General features: G+C 41.5%; 1 protein-coding gene and 1 pseudogene across 6 annotated transcripts in view; one reads left to right on the forward strand and one right to left on the reverse strand.

The window, feature by feature from the left end:
• FAM110B (family with sequence similarity 110 member B) overlaps positions 1-23,901 on the forward strand; it is a 148,949-nt gene that overhangs the window by 58,693 nt on the left and 66,355 nt on the right. The window contains exon 1 of one of the 6 annotated variants that reach the window (XM_031018117.2): positions 22,926-23,353. The exons of the other annotated variants lie outside the window; for them this stretch is intronic. The gene's annotated coding sequence lies outside the window, so the exon portion shown is untranslated. Of the gene's footprint in view, positions 1-22,925; positions 23,354-23,901 lie in introns of those variants that run through there. 6 annotated transcript variants of the gene reach the window in all.
• LOC102745511 (large ribosomal subunit protein eL27 pseudogene) lies at positions 13,898-14,381 on the reverse strand (annotated as a pseudogene).

A 23,901-nucleotide genomic window follows, 5' to 3' on the forward strand; every position in this document is an offset into this window, starting at 1 on the left:
GAGCCACCCAGGCGCCCCTGTATTAACTCTTAATAGACTTGCTTTTCTCTGTCCTAATAGCCCGAGGGTTACTGGAAAGCAGGGACTGACTTATTTATCTGTTTTTAGTGCCTAGCAGGGAGCCTAGCATGGAATAGAAATGAAACAAATGTCTATAAATTGAAATAACAGCAGGATTGCTTATAAAAGCAAAATGAAATGCTGAATATTTATGTTTTAACAATAAATACCTACTCTTAAGAAAAGCAATGGGCAAACATCCTCTGATATTTACTTTTTCTTACATGTGGATGGCATGTGTATCTTAGCATTCCCTGGAATTAGTCAATAAGCACTTACAAAGGATATAGTAAATAATCAGTTACTATTTTGATGAATGAAAGATGAACACTTTTCCTAGTATATATCATAGAAACCTAAATAAGGTATAATGTTGATGTTGCTCTTATTGATGTTAACATTAGTAAAATATTGCGGAAGGACTGATTCCTATTTTAAAGTTTCTGAGAGTTATTGCTTATACATGGTGATCTTTAGAATAGTCACTATCATTAAAGATGTGTATGTCCTGGGGCGCCTGCGTGGCTCGGTCAGTTAAGTGTCTGCCTTCTGCTCAGGTCATGATCCCAGGGTCCTGGGATTGAGTCCCACATCGGGCTCCCTGCTCAGCAGAGAGCCTGCTTCTCCCTCTCCCGCTTCCCCCTGCTTGTGCTCTCTCTTTCTCTGTCAAATAAATAAATAAATATTAAAATTAAAAAAAAAAAGATGTTTATGCTTGTCCTCAGATTTCGTGGTTTTATAGGAAGGATAGAGATTTCCTTCAACGCTTCTTACACTTTTCTTTCTTTTTCACTTGTTGGTTACACATTCATGCCCATGAGGACAGTTGATAATTCTGGGAGTTGATGGGAGGAGGTACTTTTAGGATGTTATTTTTATGTGAACAGAGGCTGGCTTAGAAGAAAGCATATTAGTTTTCTGTTGCTGTGTACCAAATTTCCACAAGCAGCCATTTCTTAGTTCACAGTGGTGTTGCTCACAAGTTATGGCTCAGCTGGGTTCTCTGCTCACAGTCTCATACTCAGGGTATTGGCTGGACCGTGTTCTTGGTTGAGACTTTGAGGAAAATCAGTTTCTAAGCTCATTCAGGTTTTTGGCAGGATTGAGGTCCCCATGTATTCTCTATTAGCCAAGCGCTGCCATCAGTCAGTTCCTAGAAGTTTCTAGAAGCCACTGGTATCTCCTTGCCCTGGGCCTTCTCAAGTGCTCCAGCAGAATCTCTCATCAGATCCCCTGCACTTCCGATCTTTTTAGTTTCTCTTCTGTGACCAGCCAGAGAAAACTCTCTGCTTTTAAAGGATTCATGAGATCAGGTGAGGCCCATCCAGATAATCTCCTTATCTTAAGGTTAAGGCATCATATAGCATCCCTAATCATAGGAGTAAAATCCATTATATTTACTGTCCTTGGAATTATGCAGGGTATGTACAGGGTTGGGAATTCCTGGGGGCTGTATTAGAATTCTCCCTCCACAGAAAGTTCAGTTAAGATACTTGGGAAATGCCAAATGTACCTCCACACTTTTTTTTTTTTTTTAAAAGATTTTATTTATTTATTTGACAGAGAAAGACACAGCGAGAGAGGGAACACAAACGGGGAGTGGGAAAGGGAGAAGCAGACTCCCTGCCGAGCAGGGAGCCCGATGCGGGACTCGATCCCGGGACTCCAGGATCATGACCTGAACCGAAGGCAGTCGCTTAACCGACTGAGCCACCCAGGCGCCCTGTACCTCCACACTTTTACTCTGAGAGGCTGAAGACTATGTTTTATAGGCTTTCTCTTTCTCAACCCTACTATATTTCCATAGGAAAGAGCAGTAGTCTGTCCTTCATATAAAGAGATGTCTTTACAGTCAGTAGGGCTTACGGTTTACTGTTTGTGGTTTTCATTCATTGATCTGTATTCTTTCAGCCAGTCACTCTGGGGCCAGAGGGGGCCAGATGAGGCCTGGAGTCAAGTGTGCAGGGTCTCGCAATTAACATGGAAACCAAACTGACCCAGGTTGAGTAAGGGCTTAATCCAGGAGAAGAACTTGACAAGTGAGGCCATGGGGAAGGCTATGAATTTGACAAGGCAGACCAGAGGGAGCCGCCCTCAGTTCATGACCAGAGGAATGACTTGCCAGGATCACTGTTTTTGGCAGATTAGCCTGGAAACTGTATTATGGTTAGAGGAGAGAAGCCAGAAGCAGGAACCAGCCAGGAATTTAGAAGCGAATGATTATTTATCAGTGGCAAGGGAGATCTAGAAATTAATTACGTTCCTTGAGTTACTTTAATAGTAATGCTGCTAGTAAAATAAACAAGAGTGGAGGAAGCTTAAACAAGATAAAAGAGAAAAAATCACACTGCTTTGTATGATCTGTGATCAACCTGAGTAGAATTTGGTTAATTTCAGTGGAGACCATGGATAAGTGTTTTTCAGGCTGCATGTCAGGTAAATGATCAATTTGTTATTAACTTGCTGTTGCAGTTGGGTTTATAAGTATTACTTTAAGTGCCTATGCATTTTTCTTTTCATCCCACTTTGCTAACTGGAGGCATAGGGGGTAGAATGGATTCCCAGTACCCTATGTGTATTTAACGTAGAGTTGTGTTTCACATTTATAGCATTTGGCTTTGCCTGTTGCCCTACCCCTTGCAAAAAAAAAAAAAGCAACATTCCCCTTAAATGAGATGGATAATGGATCTGTCACATTTACTACTGTAGTGATAGGTGTTGCTTCTGAATACCATACTTCTCTGTTTAAATCACATACTCCTGGTTTTCTCAGAGTCAGTATTCAAAGGGAGTTTGGCTATTCCCTCCATTCATTTTTCGACTGAAGAATTTTTAAGATACAAACAAACCTAAAAGCCATCTCTGAGCCTGGGAACCAGACAGTGAACATAGCTGTTTTCACACAAGTATAAAAATGCTGGTTTTGCAACTATTCAGTGTGGAGTTCTTGCCACATCGTTGGCTGATAAAACTATAAATAAACTCAAACTACAGAGCTTTGTACCATGAGAAGGGGAGAGCATTTAGCTTCATCTTTTGTGACTAAAAGTCGCAATGCAAGCACAGGACAAAGAGGACGTGGCCATTTGCAGGGTAGCGGCGGAACTGGAGATGCTGACATGCTGACAGTTTTAAAGCAAACCTACAGAGGAAATCATTTATTCATCCCATAAATATTTATTGTCTGAGCCTGTTCTTCTATAGCTGGGGCTATAGTAGGAAACAAAACCAGACAGTGAGCTCTGCCCTTGAGAGATGGAGCAGAAATGCAGAAGATAAATATATAAAGTATTTGTTATTTCAAGTGGTAAAAATTAGCATTCAGGACACTCAAGGATTGGGGGGGAGAGATGTGTGTGTTGTGGGATGAGGCAGTAGCATTTTAGAGGGTGTGCTAGGCAGGGCTCTAGGGTGACCCTTATATTGAGTGGTGGGGCCAATAGAGCATGGTGAAGGGGTTCTCGCTGCTGTGGCTTTGATTACGTTATATAAGCCCGCATCTCAGCAGACTGGGGTAGAGATTCTCCTGCGCTGGTCAGATTCTCCTGTTGGCTGTGAGGAGGTGAGCTGTGAGAAGGCCACGGGGCAGGGGACTGGGAGCTGCCTCAACTAGTGGATGAGAATGGCCCCCGCCCACAGCCAGCAGAAACCCCGAGACCTCAGTCCTGCAGCCCCAGGGACTGGATTTTGCCAACAGCCACAGGAACTCAAAGGAGAACCCCAAGCTCCTAAAGGAAAGCTGCCCAGAGGACAACTTGATGGCAGCCTTGTGAGACCTGGAGCCAAAGACTTAGGTAAACCACGCCTGGGCCTTTACAGATACTGGGAAATGTTATCTGGGTGCTGTTTTAAGTCACAGAGTTTGTGGTAATTTGTGACACAGCGACAAAGAACTGAGACAGAGAGGGGGCCACGGAAAGCCTGACTAGGAGGGGATACTTGAGTCAAGCCTGTACCTGGCACAGTATGAGCCAGTCATATAGGTTTCTGTGGGAAAGGGCCCCCGGCAGAGGGAGCAGCATTGATGGGGTGGAGGGGGGCCCCATGCTATCAGAAGTGAGGTCAGAGAGTGTTTGGAGCCAGAGTGGAAAGGGCCATTAGGCTGTTAGGGTTTTGGCTGTTGCCCGAAGGTGATGGAAAGTCATTAGAGGGGTATGGACCAAGAGGTGACAGAGTCTGACCTTCATTTTAACAAGGTCTCCCTGGCAACAGTGCTGAGACTGCACAAGACCAGTAAGACACTTGCAGTAACTCATAGCATGGGTTTGGCATCTTGGGCCAAGGTCCAGCTGTATGGGGGTGGTGAGGAAAGGTCAGGTTCAGGAAATATTTTGAAATTGAGTGTATGGGATTTAATGACATCTTGGTTGCATAGTGTGATAGAGAGAGGAGCATAAAGGGTGACTCCAGGGTTTCTGGCCAAGCCCCCTGGAAGGAAGATGCTGCCGTTGATTGAGAAGAGCAGGATGGGGATAGGAGCAGGAGCGGGGTTTGGGAGCTCAGCTTTGGGCCCCTTAGGTGTGAGCTGATGATGATAGGCAAAGGGAGAACTGAATTACCGCTGGATGTACCAGTCTGGAATTCCAGAGGAAGATGGACCGAACCTATACACGGAGAAGTAGTTAGCACATATGTGGGATCTAAGGCATGAGGACCCTAAGACAGTCAGTGTAGATAGGCAAGAAAAAGATTGAAGGCCAAAGTGTTGGTGCTCCAGCGACATATTTTCAACTGATTTATCTCTGATAAAATGTTTTTTCTATTCTTCTCCAGAACTTCAACTCACTCTTAACATTTTTCTGTTTGCTTTCAATATATGGTATTATCTGTTGGACCCTGGTGAGTAGGGAAGTGAAGCTGGATATGAAACCCTGTTGCGACCTCCTGCTGGGAAGATTCTAGCACTACCTAGGAGAAGATCTCTTCTTCCTGAGGGCAAATAGATGTGTAAACCTAGGCCTCCTTCCAACCCCAGCTGAATAAGAGCAAGCAGAACGTTCGTATATCTTATTCTAGGCCTCAGCTTCACTACCAAAGAATGGATAAGCAATCAGTGTGGCTTTTCAAGATGGGGTTTACAGAAGACCCATGGCTTGCTGGTATAGTTTGCTTTTTTTTTAGAGAGAGAGAGAAAGCGAGCGAGCACGAGTAGGAAGGAGCAGAGGGAGGAGGAAAGAGAGAATCTTAAGCAGGCTCCATGCCCAGCGTGGAGCCTGATGCGGGGCTCAATCTCATGACCTTGAGATCACCACCTGAATCGAAACCATGAGTTGGACACTTAACAGATTGAGTCACCCAGGCGTCCCTATTTGCTATATGTCTTCAGTTAGACACAACTAAACTGATAGAAAAAAATAGGAGGGTACCCTCTGGGACTTTAGCAGATAGGGAAAGATTGAGACTACAAAGAGCAGGGCAGTTGAGAGGAGGGGAAAGAGTAGTCTCTGGACCCCTGTGTAATCTGCATTTACCGAGAGCCCCAGGGCTGGTGTATGTAGCTCAAGCCTCTTTGGAGTTGCTGGGAGTCGGGAGAGCCACGCACCTCACAAGCAAAAGACCTCTACCTGTGGATACATCTGCTTTTATATAAATAATCCTTATTTCCCTTCCCTTATTTTATGAAGTTTATAAATTTCATACATTTCTCTTTCAGGCTAGTTACATATTTATTTATGTAAATTTCTTTTTCAGGCTAGTTACATACTTATTCCTAAATCTTCCTAATTAACAATTACCCTGTAGCACTTTCTCTTCTTTTCTTCCTTTCTCCATTTTCCATCATATTATCGGATGGGCTATTTAGTATCGAATTGCTACATTGTCAAAGTAGTACCTTTTTAATAAACAGTCACACAGGTGGTGATATAAAATCTTTGGGAACTGAGATAGTTTTTCATGCCCTCTCTTGCTTCAGAAAGGGCTCGAGCGGCAAACTTTGCGAGTTTGGGTTTCAACTGGTTGACCTTCTGGAATGAGGACACCGTGCTGGCCTCTGTCACCTGGGACAGTGAGCAGTGGGGTCAGAGAGCAGCCATGTTTGAATGTACACATCCTGATTTATGGGGTTAGAAGTCCAGCGTTCCTGTCCTTTCTACCCGCCCTGAGCACTTGCTCAGACCTGACTTCACAGCTCAGGATCTTTGTTCACCTCCGACTTCATTGGCAACCCCCTTCTCCCACCCCTGTGCGGCATCTTTTTTTTATTTTATTTTTCATTTCCGGTTATATTCCCTTTTGGTATTTAAATAGTTAACCATTCCTGATCTAAAGATTACATCTTAATTAATTTTCTTTAAACCTGTGGACACAAATTCTTTTGTGTCATTTGAGAAGAATACATCATGATGCTTTTCCCTACTCCCTTAGTGTTTTGTGTGCTTTCAAAGCACGGCATTTTCAGTGCCCTTTTCAAGTTGAGTGAATCAATTGTGCTCTTAAGTAACAGTGGTGACTTTTAGTTACTTATTTATTTTTTAAGGTGCTTTGGGCCTGTGGAGATCCAATCCTGGTCAAATGAAGCCTTCCCTTGTCAGAACACTTTCTCTAGCCATCTTGAGTCACATATAGGACATGCTCTGTTTCCAGCTGTGATCAGCATTAACACCTGCTAATGTGTTGTGTGCAAGAAAGGATAAACACCCTCAAGTCTTCTGCTTCTTGATAAAAATTAGCAACTTCCAGAAACTCGAGAAACACTTGCCACATCTAACATTATACACTTGGTACAAGGGATTGCTTATTTATAGATCTGTTTTGCTCTGAAGCAGCAGTTTCCAATATAAAAGACCAGATTCCACGCTGCTTTTAGTCCAGTCTAGGTCAGAGGTTGACAAATGATGGCCCATGGACCACATCCAGCCCACTGTCAGGTTTTGTAAATAAAGTTTTACTGGAACACAGCCACGATCATCCGTTTACGTGTTGACTGCAGTTGTTGCATGCTATAGGCGGGGAGTTGAGAAGTCATGACAAAGACTGTGTGACTTGTAGAGCCTAAAATACTATCTGACGCTTTACAAAAAAGTTTGCCGACGGTGGTCTAAAATATCTAACGTTTTTTAAACTAAAAATTTTCAGCCCTTACATAATTTTGGAATCCTTGTTATCTCCAGCTTTTTAAAGTTGTCAGGAAGAGGGGCGCCTGGGTGGCTCAGTCGGTTAAGCCTCTGCCTCCGCTCGGGTCATGGTCCCAGACTCCTGGGATCGAGCCCCTCATCGGGCTCCCTGCTCGGCGGGAAGCCTGCTTCTCCCTCTCCCACTCCCCCTGCTTGTGTTTCCTCTCTCGCTGTGTCTCTCTCTGTCAAATAAATAAATAAAATCTTTAAAAAAAATAAAAAACTAAAGTTGTCAGGAAGAGTCCATTGGGAAAAGAGCCAATGGTTGAGAATAAATAAAAATTCAATGTTGTTTGGTTTTCTACTACCACTTCCATTTCCACAGGTTATCGAAATGTATTTAACTTAAGCATAATGTGCGGAAATGTAAAATAAAAAACATTTCGGGTCATACTAAAAGAGGACATTGGCCGTTCTATGTAACCTATGTATTAGGTTGCATTTTCACAGGGCTCGATAACATTTAGAATTAAAATCTTTGTGAAGGCATAATTCACATGTCGCCCGAGGTCTCCCTTATAAGCCACCAGTTTGACATGTTTATAGCCCAAAGTGAAGGCTGAATTTGCTTTGACTGAAATCAGATGAGAGCTTAGTTTGCATAGGTTTCTGTGTGTGTGCGCGTCTGTGAAGATTTTGATGCTTTTCTGGTAGGTTAATTACATTTTCTTTCTAATGCCTAGTTTCTTTGAACTGCTGTTCTATTTTCCATAGGCTTTTGGTTGTGAATGTGTGTTCCAGTATGATAAGGACAGACCCCCCCCCCCCCCATCTCTCCCCATGCCCTTTCCATCCCCATCACCATTGTAATTGCAGGGTATTGTCAGACACGTCGGACCCTGAGAGAGAACGTTCTCTCCGTGGCTGTCTTGGGCTTTGAGGGCTAAGGCAGGGCACAGGGCTCAAAGTGAAGAAGTCTGTTTTCAGTGGGAACGCTCTGCCTTTCTTACCCATCCAGGCCTGGTAAATGAGGGCAGCAGAGGGATTGTGTTAAATGTGGCAAAATCTAATTACTGCTTGATTGATAGCCACATCCACACTGTAGCTGAGGGGCAGTCACGCTCGGCTGGTTACGGGCTGCCTGAAGGGCTCTGCTCTCCTGTGCTGGCCCCTGCAGTAGATGGTTGCTCTCATTACTGAGGGCACTGGGCCGGCTTATGGGTCCTCAGCCCCCAGGAGGGAAATCGGGTCAGGGCCCCTCGCGTGCATGATGCTGGCATGGGTGAGGTCATGCTGGGCTTGCTGGACACACACACACACACACACAGAGCACACTGAGACAGCTACACGCAGTGTTTTTGGCAAGGCTGCTCTTCTCCATTTCCTGGATATTGGGAAATGAAACTAGTTTATGTTCCTAAGGAATCTAATTGGAGGCTCTGCCCTCCTAATTGTTATGACTACTTAGGCCATTGTGAATCAAGCTTGAGGATCCAAATTCTCCAAGACGACGGGGGTTTTCAATCGAGAGACGCCCTTGGCGGACCCGTCCCACTCCTTTCCCAGTCACCTTTAGAAGCCCCTGGGAAGGCTCAGAGGCTCAGAAGCAGTAGTGTGGTTTTCTGGCGGCAAAGGCGCGTGGCAGGGTCCACTGCCCGTGCGCCCCTCCTTCGACCGGTCCCCGATGGCAGCCTCGAGGTTACAGACCTCTCAGTTCCTGAACTATGAAGTGGTGACGGTAGTTAGTATCTGCTTCATAGAACTGTGGCAAGGGTGAAGTGATGAACGTGTTTCCTCACTGGGCCAGGCACAGAGAAAGTATTCAGTGAAGGTTAGCTGTTCCTGGGCCAGAACTGAATGGAAGACTCATCCCCATCTTCTCCTGCTCGTTCCCTTCATCCTCACAGGTGGGCAGACGGTAGTGCTTTGACTTCATTTGCATTGTCACTGGGGACAGGCAGTTTACCACTGATAAGTCTTGGAATTGCCTGCATGTGGCTTGGCTGTTTTTTTTTTTTTTTAATTTTCTACAGATGGTACACCCCCTTATTAGCTTCAGGGAGCCAGCCCCCACCTTTCCCTCTCTCCTCACCCCTCTCACAGTTGTGCAATAGTTATTCATACAGTTGTTTTTATTTAAGAAGAAACTGAGGCATAAAGAAATTCAGTAATTTTACCTAAATCCACGGAACTCGTAAGGAATAGATAGATATTCAAGCCCAAGACTGTCTTAAAGCCTCCTAGGACCTCGAGATGCTTAACTGTGAGTTTGTTTCTGTGACCTACAAGTCAGAAAAAAAGGCAAATGGATATAGTATGTTCCTATAAAATACGTTTTAATTTCTTCCAGAAAACTGCTTCATTACAAACATGAGGCAAATAAAAGAAAAAATGGTCAGGTAAAAGCAGAAGAGGCAACAGTAACTTACAAGAGAGGTGTTTTAAATGGGTGCTAACAGCGGTTAACTGTTGAAAATAAGCTTTCCCAGGACCTATAAATAGAAAAAAAATTCTCAGGTCCTGATAGAGTAATCTAAACATAAAGGTGCAACATGACATTCAAATGAGTAAACTATAACTTACATGAATTCATGTGAGACTGAGTCATCATTTCTTCTTTATATACGCATGGCGTACTACATATAAATAAGAGGTTGGAAAGTTCAGAAGAATTTAAAATAAAAATAGTTTTTAATTAAGATGTCAAATCAGTAATAAGACTTTTAAAACTTTGTAGTGAGACTAATAGCGTTTCTTTTATACAGTATGAGTTTTTTTGAGGTAAGATTTATAGATCTTAAATGTACAGTTTGATAAGAAGGTCTAACAAACATATACTCTCATAGAACCACCCTAATAAAAATGTAGACCATTTCCATCACCCCAGCAAATTCTCTCTTGCCACTTGGCAGTCAATTTCCCCTTTTCCACTGCAGAAGCGATCATTGTTCTGATTTCTATCCCCATAAATTAGTTTTATCTGTTTTTAAATGTATATAAATGAATCACAGTAAATACCCTTTGTGCTGGTTCCTTTCATTCGATATGATGTCTTCCAGATTCATCCGTGTTGTTGTCTCAATGGCTGGTTCCTTTTATTGCTGAGTAGTATCCCATGGTGGGTATATAGTACGGTTGCTTTTTCTCTGGCCTTCTTTTAATGGATATTTGGCTTGTTTCCAGTTGGGCATTTGGAATAAAATTGCTGCAAGCATCACTGAACAAGTCTTTTTGTGTACGTATGTTTTCCTGTATCTTGGATAATACCCCTGAGTGGAATTGCTGGGTCAGAGGCCAAATGTTTGATTGACTTCAGACTTTCCCATTAGCATGTGTAAAAGTTCCAGTTACTCCACATCTTTGCCGACATTTGGTATTGTCTTTTTATTTTTAGTGATTTGAGTGGCTATGAACTAGTGTCTTACTGGGTTTAAATTTGTATCTCCCTCACGACTAATGCTGAGTACCTCCTCATGTGCTTATTAACACATCTCTTGTGTATCTTCTTTTACAAAGTGTCTATCGAAGTCCTTTTCCCTTTTTAAAAGTTGGATTGTTGGTCTTTTTGTTATTGATGTGTAGCCCTTTATTTTTTCTGTCTAAAAGGTTTTTTTCAGATATATATATTAGATCTATTTTCTCCCATTTAGTGTTTGTCCTTTTTTTGACAGCATCACTTGACAGGCAGAGGTTTTTAATTTCTTAAAGAACAGTTTGTCAGTTGTTTCTTTAACAGTGTTTTTGGTGACTCTGGGAAATTTTAACTTACTTCAAGGTTGCAGAAATAATTCTCATCTGTTTTTTCTAGAAGCTTTACACTTTTAGATTTTAACTTGTAGGTCTGTGATCTATCTCGAGTTGATCATTTTGGTGTGAGGTGTAGGGGTCAACTTTTACTATTTTTCTAAATGACTATCCCACTGTTCCATCATCATTTATTGAAAATACTTTTCATTCTCCATTGAATTGTCTGCGTTCCTTTGTCCAAAATCAGTTGTGTATTTGTGGATATATTTCTAGACTCTTCTGGTTCGTTAATCTAGCAGTTTATTCTTATTAATGCCACCGTATTGGAATTTCATTGTCTTTATGCAACAGCTTATGGTCTTTCTCCAGGAGGAGGACCCTTTCTTATCAGTGGAAGCACAGATGACCCAGCATGCAGGTTCCTCACAGTGGGACACACTTCCACAAAATGTGAAACATCACTAATACTTGACATGGAATTTTGCAGGTGGAATGTGTTTTGCAGTTGGATGACTTTGGTTTATTCAGATATGAAAAATTTGGTGTAATACATTCCATTTCACTGCAATTTAGGTCAGAGAATAATGCTGAAAAGAAGTATGTATGAAGGCCTGAGTGAACACAGACTACAGAACAGCACAAAACTAGTATAGCAAAAAGGAAGATAGGCTAATTGAAATTCCAATTAATTTCACACAACTGAGTCCAACCAGTGTTTGAAATGACAGTGCTTTAGTATTGCTCCTTCTTGGTTGTCAATGGATTATTTTTTCCCTGTAAAATACATCCTTTCCAAAAGGTACATATCTTTGGGCATCTTTTGGAAGGACGGAGATTAAGTTGTTTTTCCAAAGGAAACAATAATAGAAGAAATTCTGCATGAGTTCCTTTGCCGAAAATGAGGAAATTAAGAAAAGTAGTAATTACAAATCAAAAAAAGATCTTCCTTCTCTGTGCTTCCTCCCTTGTCCTATCCTAGGTTGGGGTTTGAGGCAGGAGGCTCTGGCCCTTCTATACAGAGCCTTGATTCTCTCACCTGGAGCATCTAAAAAAGTTGGAGTATTGATTTTCATCTACTGGACCATCCATCACTACTGATGGAGAATCAAGACCTTTAGGAATTTCTAATTACTTCATCCAAAAACCCAGGATACACTCTTTTGTGTGGATAAGCTGTGCTCATTGTAGGCAAAATGAAATTAACTAAGAACCAGCTCCTGCACCTGCAACTCACCCTCAAGATAACGAAACACCAGGTACTATCTTTTTAAAGCCAGTTATTGACTCATATCACATATTCAAATTGGATATGTTCTTAACATTAAAAACAAATGCAGGGGCGCCTGGGTGGCTCAGTCGTTAAGCGTCTGCCTTCCGCTCAGGTCATGATCCCAGGGTCCTGGGATCGAGCCCCGCATCAGGCTCCCTGCTCCGCGGGAAGCCTGCTTCTCCCTCTCCCACTCCCCCTGCTTGTGTTCCTGCTCTCGCTCTCTCTCTGTCAAATAAAAATAAAATAAAAATCTAAAAAAAAAAAAAAAAACGAAAAACAAATGCAAAAATTATGCCTACCTTTTGGAGGACGATGATTAAAACTGCAAATGCTTCTTTAGCCTATAACATATGCCAAATACCATCAAGGTATGGGGTGGGCAGTTTCTGTTGCTGCCCTCTGGGCTCCTATAGTGCTTTTCCACTAATCTGTTAGGTACTTTATGCCATTTATTCCTATTACAGAACATTTCTGTGATGTTAATTTAAAAGCCTTCTATATAATTTAGTACGCAAACCACTTGTGTAGGCTTGACTCAGACTTTATGATAAAAAACATTCATCATGTGCTATTCCATGTAGGAAGAATTTAAACTCTCCTCTTCATTAGAAGACCTGCCTGCAGTAGAATTAAAATAGCTTCTCCCTGAATGGGAGCACTGATTTGGCAAAGATCATGAGCAGTCAATTCAAGAGGAATGTAATCGAATACTTGAAATTTAAATTAGCTTGTAACCTGACTTTGAAAATAAAGCAAAAGAGAAGCCCAAGAAAGTTTCTTTAAGGTGAATTAATGTCCTTCAAATCACTTCAGTCTCAAAGTTAATAACATACATATGAAAGAAGTAATATGCACCGAAGCTTATCTTTTCCTGGGCTCGTTCTCCCTGATACACATGATTAGAAAACGCTCCCTACAGAGAGAGCACCCACATCCGCAGAAATGATTTTCGGATATCACTAGAGATTTACAAACTGCTCAGTCATGTTTGGAGGAGTAACTTTTCTCTTTATTGTGGACTTAAAGCATAAAGTGATAACCCAAGAAAGAACCTTCAGTAAGTAACACAGATTTTCTTGTTTATTTAGAAACTAGTCAAATGTTCTTATTTGCAGAGGATTCTTTCTCTTCGAATAACTTCTTTCTCATTCTTCAAGGACACATTATTTTTCCCCTTAAAATCACGAGCGGTAAGCGCTCCAGGAGAAGAACACTAGTTAAATGAAAAGGGTCCCATAATTATTGTCACTGCCTTTAACAGGATTCCATGAGAAAAATTGTTTCTTGGCTGTTAAAGAAACCATGGAAAAGAATGTCTACATATGAAAATAGGAACAGGAGAAATATAGGAAATCCAGATACAGAAACTAGTCACCAGGTATGAAAAACTTAACATGCAAGAAAGAAACTGGGAGGGGGGAGTGATTATTTTCAGTAGGAAAAAAAAAAGTCTTGGTTTTCAGGTAATTACACATTTAATGGTATAGATGGAGCAGAGCTTACGTTGCTTGAAGGCAAATTTCTGTTAAACAATTCCCACTTGCACATTAATTTCTATTGTGGCACTTAAAAAAATTGATTCCTGGATATAATAAAATTGCCTTTAAGATATACACAGGTAAATGGAAATATCTTTCTGACAAAACCATCGAACCATTATCTATTAATGATTCTGAGCTAGGGTTCACAAGATTTTTTAAGGTGATTGTTTTGCTTCACCTTATTTTAAACTCGATTCCGACTGTAGTAGTAACAATCCATAAAGCTTCAGAAACCTGCCAAGGTCATAGTCAATCTTTTTTTGTTTGTTTTTTTTTTTTTTTGGTATTTTTAATGACTGAAACCAAACAACTCTAAAACCGCAGCTTCTGGAAGAACCACTTGTTCTTGCCGGTCTTGTACCTCTCCTTGAACTTGAGCTTGGCCTCTCGTCGGGCCTTTCGTTTAAGAGCAGGGTCTCTGAAGACATCCTTGTTGACAACAGTCTTGTCCAAGGGGATATCCACAGAGTACCTTGTGGGCATGAGGTGATTGTAATTATAAACTTTCACAAAAGACTTGATCTTTGACCTCTTGGCGATTTTCTTCTTGCCCATGGCAGCTGTCACTTTGCGGGAATAGCGGTCGATTCCAGCCACCAGAGCACGGCTGTAGGGATGGTCTGAGGTGCCATCATCAATGTTCTTCATGATGACTGCTTTGTGTCCAGAGTAGCATTTCATGAACTTGCCCATCTCGATACCAGCCACTCGAGCCTACAACAGAAAGGAAGAAAGGGCACTTCTGCTCGGTCATAGTCGATCTTGAAGCATGCTAATGTTCCTAACTTTATATCCAAAGAAATTATTTTCCATTTCCTTCATCACTTAAATTTCCTGGCTTCTTTCCAGATGTTTGAACCTGGCCATGTCTTCCAGGTGTGTAAGAATGCTTTTAGATAAAAGGAGAGAATTATCCAAATAAGTAAGGCAAGGAGTATCTGAGCTGCACTTAGCAATAAGGACTTACACTTTGCCAGCAGAACCTGGCCCTAATGTCTAATCAGCAAATTGACAATCCAGGCTGAACTCTTGATTCCCACTCTAATGGTTTGACTTATGGCTGGGAATGATTAGCTCATCAAAATCATGTTTGCTGAGGCTGCCACTTACTAGCTGGTTACTTACGTGCTGGCTAGCAAAGCGAAGTTGCACCATGAAGACTGGCTGTAGGCTAGGTCTGTTGACCAGGACATAGGGCAGTAAGAATCTCCAAGCCTGAGACATTAGAGGGGCTAGACTCACTAAAAACTTGCTACCCACAGGTTTTTCTTTTCTTTGGGTTGGAGTAGGAAAACCCACAAAGTTTTAATAAGCAATTTATGTTCAATGTTAGTAATAGCACAGTAGAAAAATTTAAAAATTCAGACAAGTCAACCATGCAGAGATAAAAACTATTCACGTTGTGGGATTTGCTCCTAGACTTTTTCTCTGTATATATTCAGACATATATGTATACATACACAAAGAGGTAATTTTAACAAAGTGGAATCATAATATATGTTGATTTATGACTCTCAATATTTAGCTTACATTCTCATTTAATAAATTTATATAAATTTAATAAATATTCTAAAATATCACTTTTTAATAATTAATTTTATTTATACACCATAAGTTATGTAACCAATTGGCTGTTGTTGAATGTGATTTCCTTTCTTTCTTTTTTTGCTCTATAAGGGATACAGTGATGTGACAAATACCATGACTATATATTTTTTGCATATATCCTCAATTATTTCTAATTTATTTTATGCACATGATCCTTAGAATGATTTTCCCATAGTGAATGGCCATGGGTAAAGGTATACACATTTGTAAAATTTTCAAGATGTTTTTTCCCATGTTGCCCCAGAAAAAAAAAAATCCATGCTTATTTAAGTTTCAGAATTTCTAGATGTTATTAACAAGCTCTTAACAGTATAACATTTCCCATCTAGGTTGTGCTCAGGGCATGATAATTATATATTTATATTATATACTTATTTTTCTAAGAGAGAGTCTGTTTTTCAAATACCATTAATATAATTTGGCCTGGATGTTTAATTTTGCAATCAGCGAAGTGTGAGGAAGTTTAGATAATGTTTACAAAATGCTAGATACTCTCTACATGCTTTCTGTATGTGTTAACTCATTTAACCCACATGATATCATCATCCTCATGTTATAGATGAGAAAATTCAAGCATGAAGAAGTAAGTAATTTACCCAAGGTTGCCAGCTGGAAAGTAGCTAGATTGGGATAAAATATAATGGGATGATGTTGTTCTAGCAACATAATTTCTCCCAAACAGAGGAGGATATAACTTCCAAAGTTTTGATATGACCCCTTTGAAGACACCTATCCTTTGGCTCCTACTAACTTGAAAAGTTTCAGAAAGACCTTAGATGAATTTCATAACAAATTCTGTTTTGTAGTTACATATTTGTTTGGATGAAAGTAATCGTTCAAAGTTAGTAATGTTAAAACATAATTATGAGCATTCATACCACGCATAGCTGAAGTTCTTCCATGAAGCTTTTGCTTAAAATAGCAGCATGCATTACTCATGCAAGATGATATGCCTTGATTTTGGACAATAATTGTAGAGATACACTCAAGCACTGGTGCTGATGCTATACAGAACTATTTATAATTAGAGGAAATGTCATTGAACTGAAATCTGAAATGTTTAGGCATTCCACTTTAGGAGACAAAGCTACAATTTAGGATGTTAGTCCATTTATTGTAATTTAAAGGTTTATAGGAATTATCCATGGCCAGTAGAAAAAAAGTCCAATCCTGAGCCCTTTTGGTAGAACAGAGATTATTGATAAGGTAAACACTTTCACATCCTAGAAGATGCCTGTCAATATCCATAAAACATGGTATGATTTGAGAACAGAAGGAAGAGAATAAGCTCAGGACTATTAATGCAAGCTAATTCATAGCTTATTATATTATTTTATATAAGATTATATATATTACATTTATGTTATATGTGCTATATTTGTATTATTTATCAATATATATATAACATATGGCATATATAAGATTAATTATTATACCCACGGGGTGACTAAATTTTGAGTATAAGAACAAACATGGGTTTTAGTGAGAAACAGAGCAAAATAGGAGTAGATTGAGTCTGGAGTCCCTGAGCAAGTCCTAGGTTGGGGCTCCCCTTTCTGAATTCTGTAACCCCCTCCAGGGAGCAAAACTCTCAGGAGCTTACTGTCTCCCTCACCTGTAAATTCTCCCAAGGGAGAGGCTATATTCTCAACCCATGATCACATAATAGGGGCTCAATATATATTTCTGGAACTAATGAAGCAATGTCACCATAGTATTTTAGATTCTCAAATAACCCTCTCTTCTGTCTTAAACTTCCATTTCTTAAAAGCTGCCAGTCAGAATGCCAAGGATTAATCTTATTGGTTAAGGTATAAACCACTGATGTCTTAATACACACAATGGTTTTGTTGTTGTTAAAGGAAGTTTCTTAGTGATGTTAATTTTTAATTGCCAGAATGCCCATTCATTCCACACTCTCTGCTGCCCAGTGCCGTTTGGACATATGGGTTCTGATACTAACATGTCCTTAGCCATGTATGAAATGTCCTTGTGCATTCTACCTCATCGGCTGAGTAACCCATGTTTGACTTGTAGATGTATGTAAATATAAATGAAAGGTAGGAGGTTTGATTTCTGAAGAATATCCAAGTTCTTTTATTATGCAATGCTTGAAGTTGTGTGCAATGAGAGACTTTTAAAATTCCCTGTCATTGACTATTTGACTTTATAAATAGGAAACAATCATTTGGGTAAAACTGGGCTGCTCTAGAAAACAGGTGAATCAAAGAGATGCTTTCCTAAGAATATTGTGTTTGTGAGTTAGGACCCTAAGATGCAAAATAAAACCATCTTAATGAAGAATTTTCTTAATCTGATGTTCATTAAGCATGTAAGTGTGCTTTTTGCATCAAAATTTCAAAACTTTAGTTTCTCAGTTTGGGGGGGAAAAGTCCCTTTTGCACGACCATATCCCAGGTCTCTTCTTAACCCTGTCGACTTGCACAGAAGCACCTCTGTGGGTTCTTAATTCGAGCCATATTATGCTGAACGTTGAGGTTACCATTCTTCCAACAGGTTCGAGAGCTCACCTCCAGGGCAGGAGTCTGGTGTACTTCTGCAAAATTAGCATAAGTAGGGGTTGGAGTCCAGTTTTCTGTTTTCCTGTAGGAGGGCAAGGGACTGTCTCGTTAGTGTTAGGACTTGGGGAGGTGTGGGGGCTGGGCATAGGTCTGCTAAGGTTGTAGGCACTTGGTACTTTTGCACCCTGGGGTCAGGGTGCTAAATGTTGGAGAAGGATACAGAGGGTATTGGACATAGCAGATGTAAATTTTCTCAGTATCAACTTTTTTGATGGTTAGTCCCATACCTAAGAAATTCTTTGTTCTCTTCTTCCACCGAGTGACTTCTCACCTCTAGGCCTAAGAGGCCAGTTACATTCCTGGTTAAGGCCTGACGGGGCTAATCCCAGTGCAGTATTGACCTATGATTAAGCCATTTCAAAGTCCAGAGTCCTAACCTCAATGGTCCATTGGGTGGGCCGGGGTGGCAAACTCTAAGAGAGGCTGAGAGCATGTAGGGTCTCATAGGGTTATATAGGGGGGTATAGCAGGAACGTGGCCCAAGGAAAAGTGGGGGACAGGGCCCCTGGGAAATGATCTGTCCAAGAACTGTGGTCAAGTACCATTGACTTGTACTGTCCAAACATGCGCTTCAGGGGCCTGCAAAGTCCCTCCATGAGGTTGTCTGGGCTGCGCTGGATCTTCAGTTTACAGATGGACGCCGTGTGTGTGAGGGTGTCAGACATGCCTTACCATGCTCACAACTGCTGGCCATTCAGAACAAGCCTCCATGACAGTCTCCCCTGAGCTAGCCGCCCCTCAAATTCGTAACTCCTTAGCTGTCTCATTGTTTCCTACCCTTCTGTCTCTCTTCACCAATACTATAAAATATGAATCATTAGAAGAAAAAAAGAGAAAACGGTGATGGCCTAGGCAAGGCTTTGAGAAGACGCTACAAGATGCGCAATTGGATTGTAAACGGAGGTCCACCGAGAAGCCTCACGTGGTCTGCTTATGAGGCCTGGCAAGATGATCATCCACACGCAATCATCTTTCTCCGTGCGTGGCTTCCCAGGCAGCCCTGAGAACGGACTCCCACAATGGTGGCCTGCGCTGATGTACAAAGGAACCTCCGAGGCCCTGTTGACGCAGTGGGGTCGCTTCATGGCAGCATGTGAAGCATCTGAATGAAGAGGGGCCTGGGGGCTGCATGTGGCCTTTGGAGCAGCTGGGGTAATTTCCAGCAGCCCCATTCCATCTTTCTCAGCCTGCCCATGTTACACCTATATCGAGCACCTTGTATGCTGCGTTCTAGGAAGGAAAGAAGGAAGGATGGAAGTATGGAAGGAAGGAAGGGGAAAAGGAAGAGGAAGGAAGGGGGGGAGAGAAAACGAATGAATGAACAGTCAGTGTTGGGTGTTATGAACAGAGAAGGAAGGAGCGCTATACTTCCTAACTACTCATACGCTTTTCCACCAGTTGTCCTATCCCTTGCAGCCAGAGGAGACTTTCACAGCCTGGGCATGCTTTTCTTTTCCTTGAAGTTGGAAGTAAGTGGTATGCTAAAGCACCTCACATGGTCTGGCGGGAGCTGATTGTTAGCATCTCTGCCCATTGATTTCATGTTGGTTGATGGCTTGACATCCCACGATGGAAATGCTACTGGTCAGGGCCACACCATCCCAGGTTGGCTGTTCTGACACTTGGTAACCCATACTCTACATGGGTTGGAATCCATGGCACGTCCTGGACCGTGGCTTGACTGCTGGTCCTTGCTCCCTCCACTGGCAGAACTGGGGGAGTAGAGCTGGGCTGGGGCTCCCCGTCAGCCAAGTGGGAGAATCGTCGGCCATGGAGGTCCAGCTTTTGAGCAGCCCTCCCCATGCACAGATCCTGTTCCTTGGAGCAGAAACAGCCCTCCGGGATCCCTTTGAGCAAGTTGGAGTTTGACCAACAACCGAAACTGAGATACTTAAGATCAGTCTAAAGTTATCTAAGAGCCATAGGCTTAAACAGCATCATTTTTAGTAAATGAACCCTGTTTTCTGTTCCAAGAAAAGAAAACTTTAACAAAGTTCTACATGAAAATTCCTTTTTTTTTTTTTTTTTAAGATTGTATTTATTTGAGAGAGAGAGCACAAGCGAGGTGAGGGGCAGAGGGAGAGGGAAAAGCAGGCTCCCCACTGAGCAGGGAGCTCGATGTGGGACTCGATCCCAGGACCCTGGGATTATGACCTGGGCCGAAGGCAGAGGCGCAGCTTAACCGACTGAGCCACCCAGGTGCCCCTCTACATGGAAATTCTTGACACATAGGCTTTCCTCTCCTCGTTCTCCAAGGTTAGAGAATCAGAACAGAACTTGAAGAAATCCATTCAGGGAGGTAAACGGTGTGTGTGGTAAGTGACTGATCTTCCTCGCCCAGTGTAGCAAATATGAGATGTACATGTTTTTGTTCTTTGTACAAGGAAGGGTAAGTGAAGGTTTTTGACTTGGAAGATAATGGAAGCCTATTACTCTAGAAAGAACTGAAAAGGAATCGGCAGTCAGAGTTTCAGAGGGTTTGAACCAAACTCTCTTCCTCCTTTGGTGTATGCTGTTTGCAGCTGTGTCTCCTTGTCCTTCTTTTGTCCTCGGGCCCCACCAGCCTCTGCAGGACCTTCACACACTCTTGGCCCTCACCCATACTCCCTCCAGAAACCTTCAGCCACAGACCAGTCAGTCCATCCCCACTTCACAGCAGTTTGCCGCATCGTGATTACTCATTTGTTAATGAATCACTTAATGTTTATCTCCCTCATTAGGTTGGAATTCCATTAGGAACCAGAACACTCTGGCTCTCAATGTCCAGCAATGTCCTTGCACATAGTAGGTGCCAGAAGCTGTTCACTGAGGGAATGAATGATTTTTCAGAATCAGGGATGAGTTGACAAAAGTTCAAAGACAGAACTGCTTATTCCTGAGGTCAAAAAAATACATAGGCTCACCTAGCAGAGTGGCAGTCAGAAAGATTACCAATTAACTGTTACTCAGTTTCAAACAAATATTGGTTCCAAACACGTTGAAAGATAAGACCAAAGAAAGGACAGTCGCTTCCGTCTCTTAGAAGGGGTCTGTTTAAAGCTTATACAAATCAGGCATGAGAGAAATTAATCAAACAGCTTTTTAAAGTGCCTTTTTTGAGCTAGCAGTCTGTTAAATGAAGGGGAAGGCAGAGCTGTTCGATGTTTCCTAGATAAACGCCTCGAAGGGTTACTAGTCTGTATCCTGGCAGCCTCTGGGGAGCTGTGCCTTAAGCCAAATCACTGAAGCCAATTCCTCTTGGAGTTTTAGCTCCTGATGATACTGATTGCACTTTGATAATTCGATGGTCGACGCTTCCAGGTAGTGCACCGAGCAATCGTTTTCTTTAGCAGACTCGTCTCCATCATATTTTCCCAGAGTTTGTGTCTCTGTATACATTTCCCCACACGTGTTCACTCTTGAGTTTATGGACCATGAGTTGCTGTGCTCTCCCTTGAAGTTTATGGGCCATGCCATCCCTTTCACTAGCTCACTTCCCAAACAGGTGTGGGACACAAAGACTGAGGATGAAAAATGATCCGTAGACAGGATTCCTTTTCCATGGCTACTGATTAATCCCTGGGGATGTTTGATTCCTTAAAGCAAATCATAATGCCTTTTGAGAATGTCAGCCTTCTATAAAGGTTTTCAAAGGAAAATCAGAGCAAAACAAAACTACAGAAATGAGAAGTTTGCATAGTATCATTGGATTAGAACTTGGTAAAACATACCGATTTCTGGGAATTACTGAAGGAAAGTTAAACATGTGAGCAGATTTGATTAATGTCACCCCGGGATTATTAATTTTGTAAAACATACTGGGAAGAAAGAAACGACTTGAAGGGAGAACAAATACATAAATAGGCTGCAGGGACAAAAAGTTACATTTGACTAGCTGCCTTCTCTCCTCTCCCCTTCTCACATAAATGTGTCATTTTAAATTGAATCAAACTTCTCATTATCAACTGTCCCCAATTTATATCCCATAGAAAACACTTTTAAAATGTATATCATCTAAGCTATATTGCAAATCATTAACGAAATACAATTATATGTCCATAATTTCCTGAAAATACCCTTTAAGATTGGTTCGTGTAGAGTTAAGTGAAACTGTAGCAATTACTTAGGCAAAAAGGAGGTGTAATAATTTTTGTTACTAGAGTGAACACCAATAATGATTCTCTGTGATGAATCGAGTCTGCCATTAGCTTGTCATTGTTAATTCTAAATGGTGTTTCCCACAAAACTCTACAGTGGAGAAGTGTTTAGATACTTTTTTTAGAGTAGTGTGATGCTGGAAAAGAAGGTAGACAATATGATGTAGCAAAAAGCTTGCTGCTATTAATAATAGCTTGATTAGAACTCACTGTGTGCCCGGCCCCGTGCTAGGTGCTAATGGGTCATTGACAGTAGTCCTGCAAGGTGTCTCCCATTATTGCCTCGGGGACACAGAGAAATCCAGTCACTTGCCCAGTCACAAAGGTAGGAAATAGCTGATCCAGAACTTAAACCCAGACAGACTGATGGTTCGGTCCATGTCTTGTACCTGTGCATCAGACCACCTCTCACAGGATTTGGGCTTCTAGAACTAATTTTACCACTAAATTCTGAGGTGGGCATATTTATTTAATTTTTGCTTTTATAATAACTTCTGATATCCCTCTCCCACCTCTTGTAGCTCTGAATTATTATTCATCACTGTAGTCAAGATTATGACTTTTGACACCTTGATTAGCCCTTTTCCACTATGGATGGAAATGTGCATGGTATTTGCAACTATATTGAGAGATTAATTAGCACTTTAGGACAGATGAGTGGCAAATGGCTAACCAGGGTAAATAAAGTGAGGCTTGGATTTTATAGCACTCAGATTTAATATCTTGCTTGTGTCGATTTTATAGTAATTTATTATTTATAATAAATATATTTATAAATAATAAATCTCAGTGCCGGAATCTGTTAAGTTTAAGTAAGCTGGTAGTACAGTACGTTGATCTAACCACTCTTTGTTTCTCTGCATTGGAGAAAAAAACAAGAATGCACTTTTAAAAATCACTTATAGTTTATAAGGTGATGCATTAATCTTCAAAATGACAGGAAATCAAGATGATTTTGTCTTTGGGGTTTAATTTATGAAAATTTAATTTGCTCATGTGCTTTGCTCCAAGAGCTCTGAGCTAGCAAACTAGCTATAATTAGATTAGCAGCCTGCTAAGCGCTGGTGACGGCCTGCGCCTCAGAGAGCATGTGCTGGATTCTGCATGAGCCTCTCCTCATTGGTTGCTATCATCGCTGCTCGCCAGTTTGATAGGTTTCCACAGTACTCTTTATGCTGCATTGGACACATAGATACAGAGATACTCTTCTGTGTTCTCGCAACGGTGGAGGTGCCCAGCTGGTAACGGTAAAGAAGGAGGAGGGCACCGGGGAGAAGGTGTCTGTCTTTGTTGTCCTGTATCAGAGCCACCGGCTGCCGGCTGCCGGGGATCAGTGAAGAAGTTTCAGTTCACGGTAATTACTTTGAGGCTTTCTCTCGCAAGAAAAACAGGGCCATGCATGAAATGAAGCGTGTTCCTCTTGTCATCTGTTTAATTTGATCTTGCTTTTGTTAATATCATGCGTACTCCAGCGTTCCCGGACTATGATTATGTTCTCCTGGAGAAGGCTCGGCTGGTAAACAGCTATCCTGTTCATGAAGGAATATTGTTTTGACCTGGATTCAAGAGTGTATGTAGTGGGGAATGATGCTTATTGGTGCTCTTCTGTTTGGGAAAGTCCGATGTTGCATCCATTTAGGTGTCTTTGGAGGCGCGTTTCAGTAGCCGGTTGACTTTGTTTGTATTGAGTCCGGACTCTCCTGAATAATGAGCAATCAAGGAGAGTTCAGTGAGACACACTTTAATGAGGACGGGGCAGCGATTCTCCTGGCGTCGACGCAGGATCTTAGCAGAAGTAATGTGCTATTGTTTCTTCAAAGATGTGTGCAGCCTTCATTTTGGGTGGTTTTCTTTGTTTCACCGCTTGTAGTTTTTCATTAAGCTTTTTTAATACGGAGAATA

Source organism: Leptonychotes weddellii, chromosome 4 (assembly GCF_054177405.1).
Source record: "Leptonychotes weddellii isolate Sample4059 chromosome 4, ASM5417740v2, whole genome shotgun sequence".
NCBI lineage: Eukaryota > Metazoa > Chordata > Mammalia > Carnivora > Phocidae > Leptonychotes > Leptonychotes weddellii.